The sequence below is a fragment of the Anas platyrhynchos genome, chromosome 11, assembly GCF_047663525.1.
Source record: "Anas platyrhynchos isolate ZD024472 breed Pekin duck chromosome 11, IASCAAS_PekinDuck_T2T, whole genome shotgun sequence".
NCBI lineage: Eukaryota > Metazoa > Chordata > Aves > Anseriformes > Anatidae > Anas > Anas platyrhynchos.
The window spans coordinates 12,162,875-12,183,798 of record NC_092597.1 but is presented as its reverse complement, the minus strand read 5'-3'; the positions used below and the strand labels follow the sequence as shown (position 1 = coordinate 12,183,798).

Sequence of the window (20,924 nt, the reverse complement as noted above, 5' to 3'; positions counted from 1 at the left end):
TAGAGCAAGAGAGATTTTATTTGCTGTATTTTCTTATAATTACCCCTGTAATGCTTAGGACACCGATCATACTTGTGTTACGCTGAGAAAAAAACGGAGACAGCTGAGAGCAGAGAAGCCCCAGTCCAAGTGAGGCTGGACAGAATCCTTACCTTGGCCCTGGGGGCCTGAGCAGGATCTCAGCTCTTCCCCCCTAGCCAGGGCTGCCGAGGCCTCACTCCAGCTGCCCACAGACAGACATCCAGCAGCACGGACATGGCCTTAGCAAGGAGGTGTCTTCTCCTTGGGACGCCTGGATGCCACAAGGATGCCACGAGAGAGCTGCATCCTGCTGGAGAGCAGCCTGAAGCCCAGGAAAACACCCCACAGACAGGTGAATATCCACACGCTGGGGTATTCCAGTATCCCAGTCACACAACATGCTGTACCTAGAGGATTCTTGGCCACTCTGTTCCTGCTGATCTTGGCCAAACTCTTCTTTCCCCTGCCTGTGCTCACAGACCCCATCCCATGCGGCTGTGCTCAGCACTGCCCTGCAGCACCCTGCCACCAACAGGGCCCTGCCAAGGGGCACCTCCATGCAGCAGGAGCTATGGGGCAGCTGACAGAGAGCCCTGCATCACCAGCAGGGTGTTCGAGGCTTCTAGGGTGTCAGGGGCACTTGGCTAAGGCCACTCCAAGGGGCTTCTGCCAGACTTCCTCACCTCGCAGTGCAATCCAGCAGGACTCTCACAGCCTACTGCATTGCCCACCGCCCTCCCAGAAACAAGACCCAGCAGGAGACCCTTCCAGGAGCTGCAGCTGCATGGCCCTGCAGCCAGAGACTTACCTTGTCAAGGGCTGTGCAGATTTCTCCTGCAGGCAGCTCTCAGCACCCTCCCACTACCAACTGCCTCCAACCCCTCTCTCCTCTCCTCTCCTCTCCCCATGGGGGTCAGAGCCCCCAGCCCTTCTGCGCTGTGCAGAGGAGCTGCTCCTGGGCAGAGCTGTCTCTCTGCACCAGGGCCCTCTTGCCAGGAGCTCTCCCTGTCCCAGGAGCCCAGCCCAGATCAGCAGCAGAAGCATTGGAATCAGCCCTCTGGGGGCTTTGGCGATGAGCCCATGAACCTCAGGCACTGAGAGTGAGTTGAAGAAATCTCTCAAGAAATCCAAGGCAAATGCAAGTTTCCTGCAGTGTCCCCCTGAGGGGGGACTCTGCTGGCACTGACACAGCCTCCCTTGGAGCTCATTAGAGCAGAACACTGGAGGCAGTGAGGACAGGTAGACAAATGTGAAGGTGACACTGATGTATTGAAAAACAGGCTTTGACCCCAGGCTCCTGGGAAGGGAGATCCTTTCCCTTCACACAGGAGCTCAGGGCTCTTCCTGGGCAGTAGGAGATGGGAATGTCCATGGCCCAGTGCAGGAGAAGGGTACGACTCCTGCCTGGTTCATGGCTGGCGAGGAGGCAATGAGACCCTGGTGCTTTAACAAGAAGCTGCCTCCTCATAGGCCTCGCTGTCAGAGACAACAGCCCTAGCCACTGACACACAGACCTCAGGCCTGTTGGGACTTTCAGCCTTTCCAGTGTGCTTGCTCCTCTCCACACCAAGGTGTCCAAGAGATTCACAGACCTGCACCTCTTTCCCTGCTGGCTGTGTGGTGTCTCATCAGATCGGAGCCGAGCATGGTAACTTACATTTTCTTGGTGGCCATGCTCCTCATAAGGCAGCTCTGTAGGAAGTTGGCCTGGTTCCTGGTGAGCTCCTGGTGAGCTCGTATGGCATCCCTCGTGGTGCCCAGGCCCTCCTCCTCCTGGGCACTGCTCACTCAGCAGGGTCCCAGTCTGCCCTGATGTGTGGGGTTCCTCTTCCTCTGGTGCAGGATGAGGCTTTTCTTCTTGTAAATGTCACGAGGTTTCTGTAGGCAAAATCCTGCAGTTTCTCAAGGTTCCCCTGGACAGATGCTCCATTCTGTCAGCCTTTCATGTCTGCAGGCAGACGTTTCAACCTTCGTGTGATTGTGCTATCTGTGACAAGTTAGCAGTATCAGGAGTTGCAGGAGAGTTTGGATAATAAAGGAGTAACCAGTTGAACGGAATTGCAGTACAGAGTCACAGAAGGCTAGCGGATGGAAAGCTGTCTGTTTCCACAAGTTATGATATCTCCCCTCCCTGGCACATTATTCTAATGACAAAAACAAAACAACAAAAAAACCCTATATAGTCACTGCTAGAAATGTGTAAACCAGTTAAACACACTTTATAAAACCTTACAACAATATTACATTTTTACTGAAACAATCACAGGAGCAATTTCACCTGTACTTACTATCCAGTCATCTGAGCACAAACAGCCCTGAGATTTATGTACGAGTGGAAACATAATTTCTATTATCTCCGACATTAAACTTGGCAATGGAAAATCCCGTGCCTGGAGTGCAAAATCAATTTCAATAACCAGAATAGCAAGAAGTCAAAGGCAGAACTTGGAAAGGACACGAGTTTCTCAAATAGCCAGCCAGCCTCTTCTATTAGGGGGATGCCACTGGGATAGGATGGGATGGGCAATTGGATATGCTGCCTGGCTTTTTTCTCTCAGCGTGAAATATTGCTGTAGCTACGTGAGGCTGGTTCAGGATCACAGTAACGTGTCTCAAACTTGGTCTTCCCTGTCAACCCACATGCTCGGGATATAATAATCAGAAGAGAAACCACCAAATCACAAGACTTTTCGTTGCACCCAGATTTGGATCTTCTTCCAAGATCCATTTCAGCCCGATTTACTGCAATTACAAACCTTTGCCTTAAACATGACATGGGAGGCTTTAAATCTCTTTCCACTGTTGAGGCTTGAGGTTGATGGAGGGGAGCGTTATCATGCCTGTAAGGACTCTGGATATTCCCATTTGCAAGCAAAATACCAGCTCCCCACCCAACTACAAACTGTCACATTGTGCTGTGGTGGCAAAACTCAGAACTGGGTTTGACAAGCCATGATGCCACAGGCACCTGAATGGAGGATTTGATCCCAGCTCAGACGCGATGACACGAGCTCTCTGGAAGTAAAGACGGGCTGACACTAGGACACCTTTGCTCTGCGAAGGCAAACCCTTCACCTTCCATCACAAACGGGTTCCTTCCCTCCTGCAGTGAATTCAGGAGTCAAGCAGAAAACCAGCTATCTCAAAGTTTATCAAAAAAAGGCGGATAAGGGACAGCATATACCAACACTCCTAAAAGAAATAGCAAAAAACTAAGTGCTACTTTCAGTGCAAGAATATGCACAAGTGACAATGAGCTGAGGCTCTGCCATGAACTACAATCAGCAAGAAATGAGGCAAAGGCCTGGGCCACCCTCCCAGCTCCCCTCACTCATGTCCCTGTGATAACCAGCAGCCAGTGTTGTGGAAAAGGAGAGAGACTCCTGAGTGATCCTTCCTAATAGATTCGTCTTTTATCATGTTTTCATGACCTTTGTAAAAGGCAATTTAAATTCTAATTGTCCTGCGAGCACCACAGGAATCAATTAGTGACAAGAGATGTTAATTGTGCAGCCAGGGAGGAGGCATTGCTAGGCTGCTCGGCTCCAACACGGGGTTAAGAGCCCAGAGGGATGCTGGGATGGTTTGGGCTTTAATCAGTCCTCCCTTTTTAATAGTTTCCATGTTGTGCTGCAGTTGTCAAGGTCCATTAGTCGCAGGCAGCGCTGAATGAAGCGGTGGCATCCTCCCCCCGCTCCTGCGCTCCGCAAGCACACGCACAAAGGATCAACACGCACTGCCATGGAGAAAGCAAATCCTAAAACCTCCTCTTTTTGTTCTCACTTCCTTCCCTACAGACCCTGCATAGAAATCAGGCCTTGGGCAGTGGCTATTACACACTAAATGCTTAATGTTGGTGGACTGTAGGGGAAGCAGACGCATTTCTCTCATCTCAAGATCCACCCAGAGCCTCCCATGAAAAGCAAATGCTCCTCTCTCTGCACCAGGACACACAGCACTTCTCTCCTGAAGGCCCTGGCACTGTTCAGCCTGTCCCTTGAAATGCCAGACGAAGGTCACGCTGAATGCCCAGTATCTGTACTGCACAGGCATGAATTGGGAAAATGTGTCTGAGCCAGAAGCAGAATACGTGGCCTGACAGACTGCCCAACCCATCCTGGCACGGGGACGTCTCAGGCAAAGAGAGCTTGGCACAAGCACATGGGCATGCCTTGGGATTCATCGTTTGTTACGTGTTTCTCACCAGGTGTGAGTGGTCCCACCCTGCACCCGCACCATCTGGCTCATGGGCAGCTGTGCCAGAGGAGTTAGGCAATGATTCAGAAGTCCTCAGCACCTCCACAACACATCGCATAACTTCATGCTAGGAAAGCTTATGCTGTGCGAGGTCATGCATCTGGGAGAGTTAAATCCCCCAGAAATAACAGCCCCACCACTATTAAACACCATCACAGACCATTACCATCACCCACTTAGTCAACCACCAACCTCAGATGATGCCTTGGGGAAGTGCTGTGCCAGCCCCTGGGGAATCTGTGCTTTTCTATTATATGGAATTCACACTTCAAGATCTCACTTTCCAACTCCACATTGCCAGGGCCTTCACAAAGACAAGAGAAAGGCATGCCCCCTTCCTTGTAAACAAGTATCTGATCAGAGAAAAACTGCAGCACAAAAGCACATTGGGGTTAGATTTTTCTTTCAAACCTTTATTTGTACTCACTCACATGCTCAGTCACCCATTAGCTTCTGAAACTGAACAGGATCCCACCTACGAGCTCTATTTTATCACGGATCTGACATAGAATTGCAGGCTCGCTCCAGCCATGTTCCTTCTAAGGCTCTAAACCTCTGCCTTCAGCCCCCCTGTCGAAGCTCTTGATTCTTCTGGGCTTATACCCCACAGCCACAGCCGAGCTCTGCATTTCTGCACCAGTCCCTGACCATAGACACAAAATCTCCTTCCCTCCACCCCGTCCCCTTCCGTGGCACTGACCTTCCTTTAGCCATCCACTGTTCAAACTGGGGACACGTCCCAAGGCTGGGGCAGCTCTATCCTGCCCATACCACCCTCTTTCCAGATGATGTCTAGTATTTTTCTGACAGTCTTGAGCTTTTGTGAGCCATGACTCCTTTACTCATTTTTTGCTGATCATCTAAATAACTCACTGCCTCGAGGACCCCACACTCAGCCTATTTGCTTTCCTCTCTGCAAATCCAAGAGGAATTAAATCAGCCTGTGCTAGTCGTGGGGCGTTGCTGCAGCACATCCCAGCACGCTCCCGTTCACAATGGGGCAGTCAGTGTACAAGGTAGGCCAGGCCACCCCTCTACATGGCCATTTGCACCCCAAAAACAGCGTTCCTGCCCAGGACATTAACCTCTTCTGCAAAGTGTGCCCACTCCTAGTGCTTCACTAGGATGTTTAATTACTTCTGACTCTGCTCAAAGCACAGTAAATGCTTTTCTTGGGAATGCTTTCCCCATGGACTCTGACTGCTTTATTTTGTCTGTGCCACACTCTCTAGCAGCCTCTGGAATAGGAGACGGGGACTGTTTTTGTAAGGAATGCTGAGCACTACAGGACACCACTGCCATACATCCTAGCCAGATTGTCACTTTTGCCAACTGAGCTTTAGGCACCCAACCTAGAAGAAAGGAGGAGAGGACCTCTGTCTGTGAATGTCTCAGGACATCTGCTCCCTGGTAGCAGCATCAGAACCAGAGGTCCCTCCCTGAAACTCACTCATGAACATGAAGCTAAGCATAGCTTTGGCCACTGCAATTTAGAAGAGGTTTGAGACTCAAGCCAGAGGGCCAGCACGAAGCCTGGCATTAGCATCTCACTGAAATTTCTGAAACATCTTTCCTCTGCGTGGAACCCAGAGCTTCATAGCAACACAACAGACTTCTGTGGCACAAATGGGAACACAAACTGGCAGGTGAGAAGCACAATCCCCAGGTGAGGTTCCTCCCATCCCTTGCCAGCTAGTCCTTTCCAGCTGCCACATTCATTTGCCTGAGCAGTGGAACAAAGCCAACTTCGCTCCCATCAACTTTATGAAATATAATTAGTATTTTCTCTACTCATTCTCTGTCCAGAAGATCCACAATCCCTTTTTTGCATTTCCATAAAAAATAATGCATTTTGTTCTGCTTCACAAGGTCCATTGCTCACCTGCCCACATCTCTTTTAGACTCCACTAGTCTTCATTTCTTCCACCAGCACAATCATTTCATGCCTTCTTCTCTTTCTTTTGTTATTTAGGAGGCTGTGGACACATTTTATTGCTGAGATTTACAAAACAACTCAGTCAACCTTCATATAACAGACTGATGCGGCTCTAGAAATGGGAAGGAATGATGGTGTTGTTTGGTCACCATACCACAAACGACTCTGTAGTCCCAGCTGATCAGTCTCAAACCCAACGGGGAGGTTCATCTCTTGAGCCCCACATCGCAGAGCCCTTCGGGATTCAAGGTGCTGTACATACTCCTGGCAGAGCCAGAACTGAGCTTGTTCTGGTGCACTGCACTAGCTCTGTGCTGTTTGAAGTCCTCATATAAAATTAGCATACAGTATGCCTGATCTTTTCAAACCAAACAGGAAACAAATGTTCTCCAGAGGATCATGACAGAACCAAGGAAAATAGGCTCATATGTCAAGAGATTCCCAGAGGCATCAGTTCCCCATGCCTAGAGATCAGCTGAGAAGAGGAACTCCCTCTGGAGGTTGCTAATGCCTTCCTCTGCTTTTCAGAAATGATGACAAAGCCAAGCTTGCTCTCTTCCTTTTCCCCTTTATTCATTCACACCAGCATCTGAATTGCATGCTAACGCAGCCAGCACTATCTGTGAACGTTCGGGGGAAAGCAGGAGGGCTCCAATCAAACCTGCCGTCTCGGCAAAGGGTGCATTCACAGCTAATCACTCAGTGCAACGGGAGAACCTGGAGCATAAGCTGCTGCCAGACGGGAGCTGAAGTAAAGAGCTGCTGAACAGAGGTGCCAGAGGAAGCCTTTTTCATGGCTCAGCAACTTCTAACACTTCCTTCCATAAATCCAAGTTAGCCTGCATATATTTTACCATCAAATCTGCTAATAACATGTATTAAGTGTACCTTATAGAGAGAGTTACCATATATATGTGCTGTTAACAGAAAAAACAAAGAGCATCATACGTACCCACATCTTACATATCTAATTAGCAGACATTACTCCAGACACACCTGATTTTATCTATGCCTTTAGCATTCACTGAGCATGCCTCAGGGGTCCTGATATTCCTAATCCTAAATGTAATCTTTAACCTCCATTTTAACTCCCCAAAATTGTTGCCCTGAATGCCTCCTGTGGCGCTGTTATTTATTCACAGTTAAAGACAGCATTATTTCATCAGCCCATCTACCTCTTGCTCTCCTGATTCTCTCTATTCAGAAGCTGCTTTGCTTCTTTCCTTTTTCGCTCACCTGGAATAGTCTGTAATGGCTCCCCCATGGATCCTCACTACCCACCTGTCTCAGTCCAAGCGTGATGGTTGGAATCAGGTCCCTTGCTGAGAGCACTGACTGGTGTTTCTCATCAGCTGAACTATGCTTGAGGCAGGTGCTAAAGCTTCACCAGCTTTTGCCTTTTTTCTCCTCTGCTCCTAACTAGAGGGATCCTGTAAGGAAAAAAGAGAAGCCCAAGTTCACACACACAGTGTGGGTACCTTCAGAAACATACCAGAACCAACATCTCAGCAACAAAACTTCTATTTGACTAGACACATTAGAAAGAGACAGTGAAAAAACAAGTAGCAGTTATGAGAATTGGGCTAAAGAGAGGGAGGCCAGCAAGATGGGAATTTCATTTGCCAAGTAGGAACTTAAACTGATTAGCTTCAAAGAGCCTGGAGTGAATGTTGACATCAATTTGACTTAAAGCTGCTATTATTTTTCAAAGCCATTTTCACCAGCTGCCAGAAAACACAACCACATTCAGAAGCTACAAGAAAACCTATCAGCTTTCAAGCAGCTGAGCTGCAGCCAGTTTCCCATGATAGCATCTGGCACTGACTGTATCAGAACCGTGTCATCAGAGCATGGAGCACCAGCATTTCCCTTTCCAGTGTCAGGCCTTGCCCTGGTACCCGTCATGTTCGTCGGCATCTCAAGCTTAGCCAGCACCAGCCTGGCACTCAGCACGTACCTTACAGTCACTTACAAGGCACCAAGGCCAGCAGCAGGCGTGCTTCCTGTGTTGGATCTTTGTAGGCTACACTAGCACCAGCCATGCCTGTACCAAGGCCATATAGCCCTGAGGTTGCCGTAACTAAGCCTCCTGCTGAAAAAGAAACAACAGGAAAATTTGGATATCTCAGCAGAAATGTGGACCATTTCTGCTCTGGACTGAGAATTGAGCCCGCCACGAGGCAGCCAGTGGAACAGACCCAAGTATATGAGAAAACCACGTGAACACACCAGTCCTACCGGACCAAGCCCTGGCTGCTATTGTACTTCCCCAGCTCTCACTGACAGCAGGGAGAAGGTTACATTAATTTGACCATGACAGATGGTTTAGGATTTGAGGGCTGGTACTGCATTTCTGAAAGACTATTTCTGACAGTCACTGTCCAGCCTGCTCAAGCCCATCAACTTGCGTAAGACAAAAAGAGTTGAGACAAGTCCCACGATGCACAGATAGTTGGCCAAATTGTCATGTTTTCTCTTCATAAAGAGCAATGTCAGAGTTTTAGGAAACCTGGGAAAAGGGAAAAGAAGGAAATGCGATAGCCACCTTTTCAGCTCTCCATGAGCCACCTGAGAGCTCCCCAGGACAAATGTGGTCTCTACAGCTTAGTATGAACAGTGCATACGCTCTGGATTGAGGAAAAAAAAAAAAAAGGCAAAATATAAGAGCCAGACCAGTGTGCTACACAAAGTCTTCCCAACAGAGGCAGCGCAGTGGCCATCTCTGCTACTCAGGCTGTAGAGAAGCAAACACAAAATGGCAGCAATTTCTAGCAGAGCTGTGGAAGAGATGTGAATGTCTTTCAGCAAGAGGGAGACAGCTCCACCACAGCATCCAGATGGCCATGCATGAGAGGGAGTCTTAGCACTGGAGAAAGACCTGGGCTTGGCAATGTCTAAAGCAATGCTTTAAGAATATGCTGGGACACCCAATCTTTTTCTGGAAACCAAATTGCAAGGAAATGGAAGCACAGGGCACTGACTGAAGAGAGCTGACATGAGCTTTAAGAGGCTGATCTTAAAGCTTCTTTCATTTATATCTCCACAAATGTAAGAGCAGAGGAGCTCTCTGGGTTGCTGTCCCTTCAGTAAGTGGTACACCCTTTATATTGCTCCTAAAATTGACACGCTTTTTGCCAGTTTGACAAGGAGGCCCACATTTTGTTAGGAACTTGTTTGTGAAGCTCTGCTTTGGGAGTGGAAAAGTGATGGGGCACACAACCCCTAGCCAAAACAGCCAGTCTGGGAGACATTCAGGTGTGTCCCCTGGTGGTAAATACAGCAGACATCTCTACTGGCAAACCTCTAGCCTTCTGACATGCTCTGCCATGGTCAAGAAACACATTCCTACAACTAAGCACATAATTAAAACGTAGTTTGTATGTGTGCACAGACAGAGAAAAACGTTCTCAGACTGACAAGATGGAAGAACAAGATGTGGCTTGAAGCAAAGAGAAGGAAACACCTCGCTGAGGAAACAGAAAATTGTTTTAACAGCAACAGCCACTGGGTGGTGGAGTCTGCTACCAAGAGATATGGTCAAGAAGGCACTGTTGCAAGGAGCCAGAAGAAGCTTAGGTAGAGTAGTTAGTAATGGGGCTGGCACAGGGAAATCCTGTAAGTCCTGGAGGTCAGATATATCCTAATGATCCCTCCCAGCCCCACCCTCAAGACATCTACACAAAGATAGCAGAAAGCATGGGTGGTCGGAAGGAGTGAGTGAGCAGGGTTACAATTAATGCCCTAATTAAACAGATGCAAGATGGGTAGCACCTGGGATCAATATTTCTATTCATTTACAAGCATAACAAGGTTAGAAGGGTGAGCAGAGTAAATACACTCATTTACAGTTTTTTATAAAAAAAAAGTTATTTTAATCTTCTGGGTAATTAGCTATGCAGTCAACATTAATCACAACCGCAGCAATTATTTGAAGTATTTGATTAATCAATCCAGAGGAAAAACAGAGCTAGGCCAAACCACCTTTGCTGCACAGCCCTCTCAGGCTATCAATCAATACAGGTGCTGGCTTTCAGAAACACACCGCATTTCCTGCTGGCTCTAACATGCCACGCTCCCTGGATGGATGGATATAACAATACGATAGCTGCGGTCCAAATGGGGTAGATGAAGACTATGACGTTTCCAAATTGAACTACAGAGCATTTACTAATGCGAGGCTTGCTGAGCTGTGATTCTCATCACTTGTGGCCCTTCAGCCACTAAAGGACATTACAATCACATTGCTTGCACAGACCTTATAGTACACCTGAAATTACTACTATGGGACAGTGCAGGTCAGACAATATGGGCAGAGGAGCTAAAACTCTCAACTGTATCCTTCTCACCCGTAATCAGAATAATTATTTATATTAAGGAAGAATCATGAGCCTAGGAAATGGTCTTAATATTAATATTTGAAATTCACATTAGAAAAAATCAGGGGTATTGATTATTTCTTGGTTATTTTCCCTTCTAGTAATCATGTCACTGTGGAATTCCAGTTTATAACTCCTGCTACTGGTAGCAGCGATCTTCAGTTTTGTTCCATTAAGTTCACAGACTCTCGGAAAACTACCCAAATCAAATTTCAGTGCCTTTTTGAGAATGCTCACACCTCCCGGCACACAGCTGGTAATGTGCTGTATTAAAGTACATTCTCATCTGGTTTTGCTCTGGATTAGGCTGCTGCTTTCAAAAATGCAAATGTTAACACCCAGAACAAACTTGGCTTGATGATGTTAAGCTTATGTGTAAACCGAAATGCAGCAGACTTTCATTACAAGAACTCAACCATTTATAAGGCACTTTTAATGTGGTACATTTTAAAAAACAAATATTGGAACATTCAATCTGTATTTTATTGTTTTTCTTCCCATCTATCACTTTCACTGCAGCATATAAATGAAACTAACATTTCTTTAACACAAAAATAGGAAACAATCAAAAAGAGGAAACAATCAAAAATTTGGACTGCCACAACTCTTGCAGAAAATCAGTGTGCCTCATGGTCATGGTAATGCAAAGTTCTGAGGCATGCCCATCAGTTAGCACTCTCTTCTAAATACAGATCAGGTGAAAGGCAGGCATTCCAGTGTGCACAAAAGAGACAAGACTACCACACAAGGGAGAAGCACACTCCCAAATTTTTGTAGAAACTGTCCCAGCCATGCAAAGCCAGGAAATTCATACTCAAATGTAGAGGACCCCCTATAAAAAGAGAGGTGGTGTCTAGGATAAGCCAGCACAAGCATGCGTCTGGTAATACCACTCCAAGTTTTGAGTCTGCTCTTCAAGCAGCATATTTCCTACAGCTGGCATGCAAAATACTGTAATAGTGAAGAACGTCCCATTTTGATTTAAATGGATGCATTTATTTCCAAATGGGAGACCATAAGTTAAACAAACACATTTCTCTTTGCACATGAAAGCATTGTTTTGTCACAGATGTACAGTATAATACATTTATTTGCTCAATTGTTTTGTATTTGTAAGGCACTGCCAGTTATTTGGATGGGTTTGTAAGGATGAAGCAAATTGCTCTGTGGGGCTCTATTCAGGGAACATAATATTCCCACAAAAACACCATAATTCTGCACGCAGCAACACAGACTACCACGACACTGCAGCAGCTGGCAGGGTGGATGCAGTTAGCATTATCAAAACCAGCATGGCAACTGTACTCCAGAACCCGCTTACATGCATAAATTAACAATGAATGTACATTGATTAACCCCCACCCTGACTCCAAGGAGTCCTGTTTTCCCTGCAATAAATCTTTGAACCTTACCACAGTTATTTTGTCAGCTGACAAGGCCTGGGGAACACTTGAGCTTTTCCTTGAACCACTGTGTTGGCCCAACCCTGGCCTCATAGCCCTGCTTGCTTAAGTGCAATAATACTAAGCCAATATTATGGTTAAATCACAGCCTCTGGTCACCATCACTCTCCTAAAATCTATTCTGTTGTATCAAACTCTGAGATATCTTCACCACCCTTTGCTGCCCCGATGTCCTCAGGCTTCTCAGTCCATTCGGCAGCTTCCACCAACCACTCCCCACATGTCCAGCCTTCCGAAACTTGGCCACAGAGGCCTTCCGATCCATCTCCGAGCCCTTCTGCTTACACAGAACGGTGAAGAAAACAGCAAAGATGTGTTCTGAGTGCAGGCTGGCTAACTCAAGTTAGTTAACTCAGGGTAAAGTAGGAATGAAGACAAATCAGCTTACATGTTAGGTGCTTGAGAGTACAAGCCTGTCCTGGAGGCACAAGTACAGCACAATATGGTAATTCCAATTTCAAGTCAGGTTCAGTATCACAAAAGACAAGCTGAGTGCTATGCCTTTAGCACATGTAGGTGGACAGGCAGGTTCACACCGAGCACAGAAAGCAATAATGAAGACGCAGAGGCAGGCTGAATATCTAGATCAGATAGGATGATAGGAAAGCCTCCTGTTTTACTACCGCCTCTCTGAAATATCCCTGCAGTTTTCCATGACAGCTGATTTGACCTTTAACTGAAGGCACACCCTCACTTAGTGGCTAGCTGCTATGGGCCACCTAAGCCAGGTATCTAAGCTGCCTAAGCCAGGCTTCACTCTTCATAGTAATGACTCTTCTCTGCGTATGAATGTGCTTTTGGGTGCTGCTTCTGCTGTCAGATGAAGCTCAGTTTGAGCAAACTCCACGCAGCCTGGTTTAGATGAGCAGGTGCAATGAAATTGAGCAAGAGAAAAATTCTGCATCAGCAGGATTATCAAGAGAGAAATAGTAGAGAGGGGAAGAGAGAGGAGGGGGGCCTTAAAGAAACAATCACCACTTGTTTCACATACGTTATCTGCTACAGATGCAGACTGTCTGCCAACCAGTACGTAAACCAGAGCTGTCAGTGCTGAGGCTGGGCTTGAGCATATGGCAGATTTCCAGGGGAGGCTCCTGGGACGAGAGCAGAGAAGACTGCTCAGTGGAGGACAATTTACTCAGATGGACTCTACTGACACTTGACCAAGAGTTGAAAGCTCTGTGAAGAGGTCTCACAGTGATGCTCAAGACACCAACCTTAAGGCCTGATCTCTTGGAACCTTTTCTCCAGCTACAGGGGGGTTGTTCAGGCTCAGGAGGCTCTAAGCCCATCCATTCACCTGTTTGCATGCAGCCTCATTTGCAGCTTCTCTTGATGAAGCAATAACTCATGACCTCAGAAAATTTACTACTTAGAGCATTGACAGATAATAATAAATGCTAATAACACCAATGCTGAAGGGAATTTGGGCTGAGAAGAAATCTCAGCTTTCTGGATTCTTTTTTTTTTTTTTTTTTGCAGGACCATTTTAATTTTGGCCTGTCACTTCAAGGAATGGAAGTGGATTCCAGTGGGATCCAGGGAATGGCTATTCACTGGGTGATGATAACACAGCACCCTAATCATGGCCATAATCGTTTTGTAATATACATTGTGGCTGAACATCACTGGAAGAGAGTAAAATAAGGAAAATAAGAAATCCTGCTGGCAGAGTCCTCAGGGAGCCCTTAAAGTCTGCCTGTGCTGAAGCTTGGCGGTGGGGGCAGGCAAAGGCAGTGTCGCTGTAACAGGGTATAGCTCTTTCAAAACACTTGTCAGCCCAGCTCTCTAAGCTCTTTGCAAAGGTAAGTCAGACCATTATCCTTGTTTTCCACATCCCCATGTGGTTTACCCCAAATGAGCCACCCCCCAGAGATGTGCAGCCCATCCTGCCTGATTGCCAGCCTGACAAGAGGTCACCTGAAGGGCAGCAGTCTCTGACCACCGAGATGACAGTGAGCAAACCCCATAAAAAGCCTCGGAGTTGGGATGATTTTCCTGATGCTGGTTATTTCCTAAGTTGTTCCAGAGAGACTGAGAGCCATCAGAGGCCCACACGCCAGTAGGCCTCTCGGGACAGGAAGGCAGCGCGTGGGTAGGCTGACCCCCCTGCCACTCGCAGCAAAGAGGCTAATCACATCGAAATAACTCCTCTAGGAACAGCAATATTTGTCAGATTATCTGTGCATTTGCTAGCAGGGTGCATGAGGGTGTTGCAGATCCAGCCAGCTAATTCACCAAATTCAGTTTCACTCTGACACCAGGCTGGTAGAAGCAGGGAAGAAGAGGCGAGGTAGTCAGTGTGCCTGGATGCACAAAACCAGGTGAAGTAAATTCCCTAAAATATCTGAAGTGTTCTTAGAACACGGTTATTGTGATGCTGCTTGAAATACAGCAATATCATATGGTGATCAATAGGGATTGAAAATGTGTCAGTTTCACAAAACACCTCCTTGTTTCAAAATAGACCATTAAGAACCCAGAAAAAAACAGAAGTGAAATTATTCACAGCAGTTAAAACAATTGAAATTGAACATCTTTTTGTTTCTGAAGTTCAAGTTATTACATGAATTCATGTCTGAAATGAGCAAATGCAAAAAAAAAAAAAAAAAAGCAATCCATCACACAGCACTGTGTTTTACACCGGGTGACCACTAAGGGTCTCTGTTGCTTAATGTGGGACACAACTGAGATTTTTCTCCCTCTGTCATGATGTTTTGTCATCCCAATCCATCCCTTCCCCCATCCACGCTACCTAACTGCCCCACACCCACCCCCAAACACCAAACCACTGCCACCTGACATCACCTCCTGCAGTCAGAGCATCTGTAGAGGCTCAATAACACGTGCATGCATGGGCAAACACACCTCTTCCCGGAGGCAAACACATCCTTTCTTCTCAGAGCCTGCAAGCATCGATGCAATACCCAGGCTCGTGTGTGGATTCCAGCATCACACGTCTGGGTGTGTGGACTGCAAACGAGAATGCCAGTGGTTAAAAAGCATGAACTTCAGGCAACCAGTAGGTAATTATGGAGGGATGTGTCTGTGTGGCTCAGCTCCAACATCAACAGAGGGAAGAGCTCTGCCTATTGAGTCATCAGCAACATTTCCTTCCAGCCCTTGGGTTTTCCCTGACAGGACTCCCCTGCGGGTTCTGCCCAGACCCACAATGGCTGAGCTCAAAAGCTGCTGAGCTCACAACCCAAGGGAATGGGGTTTCAGCCCCGCACAGCTCATAAAAATTTCCAGGCCACGACTGTGTTCCAAGGACACAGAGCTTCATCAGCTCCTTTGTCACAGTAATTGAACTGAACCCTACCAATACACCTCTCCCAGCCATGCCAGGGAAGCTGCAGAGATACCATGCCATAACCAAGCTTCCCAGGGATGCCAAGAGACACCAAAGTCACACAAGAGCTTTATAGCACCCCATCCCTTTGGTTTGCCGTGTCTCCAGAACTGGCCATTGCCTGAGTGCACCCACAAAGGAATTGTCAACTCCTATGTGGAATGAGAATATGGCTAATTAGAGATTGTTAAATAATAGGAAGGCATTTCTTCTTAATCAGAGACCAGACACCATCTAAAACCCACAGATGTATGCCACGCATTATCATAAACACACACACAGGGGTCATTTCTTAAGGGCTGTCTTCCATGCTTATTGCATTTATGCTACTTGCTATGAAAAGAGTCAGACAACTTTTAATTCAGTTTCCTGTTTGTCCTACTCTTTCTTCTGCTTCTGTTTCTCCTTTTTTTCTCCCTCTAATTTTTTCCCAGCCCCATGCTCTATGTTTCTGCTACTGTCCCCGTGCCTTCCAGCAGAGATACACTGTAAGTAAAGTGAACACATGCTGGTCTCTCTCTTCCACATAATTGTCTGTAACTCTCTCTCAACAGATTTGTTAGTCCCACAGAATAGTCATGCAATGGTTTCCGATGACAAGCAGGGCTTGGCCCTCACTATGCTGTATTGGATGCAAGATCACAGGAACAAGTTAAAACAACGAGCTTTGTGGAGAACACGGGGTATTTGCCAGTGCTCTGCAATAAAGCACCTGTTCTAAAGGCTGTGGGCTTTACTGCAGCAGCGTCTTTCCGTCCCTTAACAGAGACAGAGCACCAGTGAGATTCTCCAGGTCTGCCGGAGATCTGAAGATATTTCCGAAGGCCAAGAAGGAAGAAGCTGAAAAGGTCAGCTTCTGAACGGCACGCGTCGGAAAAAAACAAATATGAGTGATCAGCACTTCTAGACAGTGAAACAAATGAGTGCTTCCATTCCTGGGGGAAATGGGGAATGAGCAAACTCTACCACTCTGTTCCACAGTGTACAGGAAATTTGAATGATTGATGGCAAGAGTAAGGAAATGCACATTCAGCTTCTGCTTCCAATGTACATGACTTGTACCTCACCCCTCTGCTTCCTGCTCCTTCACACAGGCCCCGCACCCAGCCTGTTATCTGCAGTGTGGCAGCGTGCATCAGGGAGGAAGAAAGGGAGGACAATCCTTGCTAGACTGCTCCTCATCCCAGATTTAAACAAGCAAAGACAGCACGTAAAATCAAAAAGGGGGGGGGTGTCAAATAGCTCCATCCTGGAGCTCTTTTTGCCCACAGACCCAGCATGGAGGACACAAGGATGGACCAATGAACCCTGCAGCGCTGTGCCCAGATCCCGCTGAAGGACAGCCACAAAGAGTGCCAGGGGCAGAAGGCAGCCCCTGCTTGTACAGAATTTCTCCTTGCCTTACAAAGGTCAAAGTGGTAAGCAAGGAAGCTTTTTAAAATGCTGCACAGTCTGAGGGATCTGTCTGGTTCACAGGGACACTCAGACGCAGCAACTGCCAAGGCAAGAGAACGAACCCAGAGAAGGCTGTGAACATCCGCCTGCAGGAGACATGCCCCTCTTCTTTCCCAGGCAGCTCAGTGAGAGGTGCTTATTTTTACAAAGCAGGCTCTGAGATCTTAAAGAAGCAATGTTGTCGCGGTGCCCTAAACCAATGAGTATGTGACCTACCCATTCCCACTATGTCCCTTGACCTTTTCCCATAACATTCTCCAAAAGCATCACATGAAAAATAGCCCTGCTCAGCTCTCCAGAGGCTTTGGAGACAGCATCAAAGCTCTGTGCTTATAAACAATTCCAGCTAGGCCCAAATGCCATTCCAGCATCAGGGATCCCAGGGTTTCCATGCCTGTCACAAGATGCTGGAGGGAGAGGAGGCAGGGGAGAGGCAGCCCGTGTTGCTAAGGGGAATGGGAAGCGAGGGGCAGACGGCTGGGTGAGAGCTGAGCTCCACAAAAACCCACTGGGCTGAGCTAAGGTTTATCCACACGGCTCAGAGGCTACACGGAATTTGGTTTTGCCTTCTCCTTTATTACAAAGGGCTTTCGAGCTCTCTGAGCATGGAAGTCATTTACTGCAGTGATCCTCCAGCCTAATCCTCCTGTTCTTTCCTTCCTTCTCTCACTCTGCACATCCACTGGCTAACGCTCCTGCATCTGTCTTGGAGCTCAATTTAGAATCAGGTAGAGACAGAGAACTCAGCTCAGGGGACAGTACTCAAGCTCCAGGCCTTGTTATTTGTTGATTCTTATGGATTTGAAGTCAAAATAGCAGCTGGGCAACAAATACTACAAGAATCCCCGCCAGCTCCCTCTGGGGTCTCACACAGTCCCTGGCATGCTCCTGCCTTTTGCAAAAAAGGCCAAGAAATGTTAACTGTTCCTGCTTTCATGTTTTCCCATATCTCCAGACGCAGTTCCCTTGGCAATGGCTGCAGACCCTCTTCAGACACCTTCTAAGAAGCCAATGCTGCAGAATGTGTCCAACAAGCAGGACTTTTCCTCAACCATCACTTGATTACTGTGACTTGAACCCGTTCTTAATTTTTCTCAGGTTTGCCCCTTTTAGATCCTGGCTGTGCTCTCCCACTCCTACCCCTGGCTACAGGCAAGGCCTCCAGTCAGCTAATCCACATCAAAGGCTGTTAGAGGACTAATTACAGTCTGAGAAGCATCTCAAGCCACACATCACCTCCCCTCCAGCTCTACCACTTTAATCTGGGCTTGGGTACCCTGCGGTATAGCCCAGCAGCCAAGGAAAATCATTTTTGTCTTTACGTGGAATGGTGCCAGCTGCAGCCAGACAGGTTTGTGTTTGGCTCTTACGTGATAATAGGGACGTTGCACTCTTGCAGGGCAATAATTTCAGCCCCAACAAGGAAACTGGGTAATTACAGAGAAAAGCAGCAGGTGCTTCAATCATGCCTCCTCTGTGTCAGCTCTTTAAAATGTCATTGAAAAGAAATGGTGGGATAATGAAGGCCTTAACTCCTTTTCAAGGCACCTGACTACCGGGCAGGACAGCCAAAGAGGAAGGACCAAGGCTGGAAGCACTACATCATCCTTCCTGATTCCTGGGGACTGACCCGAGAGGCTGTGAGGTCTGGGACAGGACGACGTGATCACAGGATGGCATAAAACAGGAATATAGTCATCTGAATTCTTTTGTTGTAGGTGCCTCCAATTTAAGAACAAACCTCAACTTTACCTTGGTTGATCTTGTTCATTTTATATTTTATTTGTGGCTCTTTTTCACCATTTTCCCTTTTCTATTGCATCAGAAAAGCATTAACTCACAACCTTGCTCCATTCCGCTGACATAACTGCCTAAATATCCTTCCTGATGTTTTGACATATATCTCTTGGACAGACGCTTAGAAATTTAAACCACAGAAGCTGGAGGATATTTTAAAAAATTAGAAAATATGTGGACAACTCTTCTGTTATTTTAACAATATGAAGACTCAACACTTCTGTAACTGTGCCAGCAAATGCAGGAAAATATGTGCTTACGCTGCACAACCATAACACAGAGCACGCTGATTTTTAGAGATAAAATACACTTTTGTTGCGGGCTCTGAGCATAAATGCTATAACCCCCACCTTCACAAACATTTACAACACAGGTTATTTTCAGTGCGAAGCACCTGCTATTTCTGCAGACAACAAAAGCGTGTGTGCTTTCGGAATACACATACACTGAGCATGCAAATAAAACATCCGTCCATTCTGTGCAACAAAGATCTTGGTCTATCCAGTCGAGAACTGTGTCAGTTTACAATTCAGAATAAATTTGACATTAGCAAATGTACAATTGCTGTGAAAGGAAATAATACATCCGATGCACTCCAAAAACACCCTCAATTGTTCAGTCCAGAAGACAGGAAAATAGAACAGTCAAATGACGTGACACTTATGGGTTGTACGCACACAACGTGTATGCTGGAGAAAGCAGTGCCGTAAATACAGTGCTTACAAAACAATTATCCATACATTAACTGCATACTTAATGCACAGGGGCAGACCCTTAAGCATATGTTCACCTGCAGAAATACACATAAAAGCCCACTGCACATGAGCTCAAAGTGCACACTTCAGAAAACCAAACCACGCTGCACAAATCCACAGCTCGTGCACAAGAGGTTTATATGCACTCTGCAGAAAATTCATGCATCTTAAGTGTAGGTTTCATTTAATAACCCTAATGCACTGGTTTGCACTTTCCCTGTGGGGCACACCACAGTACCTAGAACAGTGGGTTTGAGGTCCCAATGGGCCCCACATAGGTTCAACACCTACAGTTCGTAAACCACTAATAGCATTTAATTCTCTCCCAAAGTGAGCACAAACACTGCTGGGTTTAATTCCCCAGAGCCAGCTACAGACCTCCAACTACCCAGGCTGCTGTGTCAGGACTGTCACAGGACTGTCACACCACTGCACCAGCCAAGAGACCCTTTGAAGGTTCGTCATTTCTCCCCTCAGTGGGGGAACCTGGGCTCAGAGTTTACAGCAGGGGGAAGTTACTGAGATGCCCCTGTGAAGGCTGCGATCACCACTGCCCTCCAGCCTTACTGCTGTGACTGCAGTGAAGGACACTGGTCACAAGTTCACTGCAGCTCCACTCACAGTGTAAGCAATGAAGCAATTGAAGGGAATAAAGGGGGACAAGATCTTGGATAACTGAACACTCAGCTGATGCGACAGGAACAAATGCATCTAATCAGATGTGGGCAATGCCACCAGCCAGGTGGGCACAACTCTATTATCAGTCAAAAGGATGAGGCAGAACACCCCCGGGCCCCAAAACGTGAAGAGACAGCCTTCCACTTCAGAAAGATTTGCAAACAATTTTGCTAGGAAGCACCTTATTCATGTGTCATCTCTGTTCCACAGGTTCCATCCAACACAGGCTGCACGTGAAATCCCAGTGATGCACTAGGGGCCAGATTTCTGGCCTGGACTCAGCTTCAGCTGCTTCAAGTGCCTGACCTATTTCAGCTAGAGACACTCAGAGAAATCCTGTGGCAGGTGATTCATTTACCTGTCGCATGCCATTTAAAGACTTAGAAACATTTAAACATTTAAAGGCTTAGAAACATGCAAGCACATCCAAAGCATGTTTCCTCCTGCCTCCAGAGATATCTACTGCTTTGCCAAGACGACTAGACTTGCTTACATACACAAAATGCCACCCACCTCTCTCCCTTGGTCCTTTGTCAGGGAAACGACATGGCTTAGCTCTGCTCTCCCAGAGATCACAGTCTCTTTAAGACCAGCTCTGTAAGCTGTATAAATGCCATAAACTTGCCGTGTACCTCATATGGAGAAAGATCTCTTCAGGCTGTCGTAACCTGGCCTAACAGTGGGGCAACAGGAGAGATGACACTCAGGTTCTGCTTCATCCTCTTGCAAGCATCTCTGACCAAGCCAAGGTTGTGAAAATCCAGAAAAATGGGGAGTAATGCCCAGGTGCCCCAGCTAGGAAAAAGAAAAAAAAAAAAAAAGAAAAAAAAGAAA

At 46.9% G+C, this 20,924-nt stretch overlaps 1 protein-coding gene across 8 annotated transcripts in view; it reads right to left on the bottom strand.

Moving 5' to 3' along the window:
- Positions 1 to 20,924, bottom strand: part of HMG20A (high mobility group 20A) — a 71,540-nt gene continuing 50,616 nt past the window's right edge. Inside the window, exons 12-17 of one of the 8 annotated variants that reach the window (XR_011811914.1) lie at positions 20,723 to 20,885; positions 14,922 to 15,026; positions 8,172 to 8,723; positions 7,496 to 7,644; positions 6,161 to 6,254; positions 1 to 2,165 (exon numbers count right to left, since the gene is read on the bottom strand). The gene's annotated coding sequence lies outside the window, so the exon portion shown is untranslated. Of the gene's footprint in view, positions 6,255 to 7,495; positions 7,645 to 8,171; positions 8,724 to 14,921; positions 15,027 to 20,603; positions 20,886 to 20,924 lie in introns of all 8 variants that reach the window. The other 7 variants (XR_011811913.1, XR_011811912.1, XR_011811915.1 and 4 more) reach the window with 7 other exon arrangements.